The sequence below is a fragment of the Juglans regia genome, unplaced genomic scaffold (assembly GCF_001411555.2).
Source record: "Juglans regia cultivar Chandler unplaced genomic scaffold, Walnut 2.0 Scaffold_2585, whole genome shotgun sequence".
NCBI lineage: Eukaryota > Viridiplantae > Streptophyta > Magnoliopsida > Fagales > Juglandaceae > Juglans > Juglans regia.
In genome coordinates, this window is record NW_023357300.1 from 1 (window position 1) to 231 (window position 231).

Consider the following 231-nt stretch of genomic DNA (forward strand, 5'->3'; position numbering starts at 1 on the left):
CAAACCCATTGCTACGCGATGGGCAGGGCGAGATTTTCTCAAAAATCCACCCCCGAGTGGTCCTTCTTGTCAATTTATCTCGCAAGGCGGAGAAAACAAAAACGAGGGGTGCAACACGAGGACTTCACAGGAGGTCACCCATCCTAGTACTACTCTCGCCCAAGCACGCTTAACTGCGGAGTTCTGATGGGATCCGGTGCATTAGTGCTGGTATGATTGCACCCATCAAAC

The 231-nt window shown here is 51.5% G+C and overlaps 1 non-coding gene across 1 annotated transcript; it reads right to left on the minus strand.

Annotated features, from left to right (window-relative positions):
- Window positions 1-105: 105 nt before the first annotated feature.
- Window positions 106-224, minus strand: LOC118345400. The gene has a single exon (XR_004798937.1). It is a non-coding gene; the product is annotated as a 5S ribosomal RNA (ribosomal RNA).
- Between the last annotated feature and the right edge of the window lie 7 nt (window positions 225-231).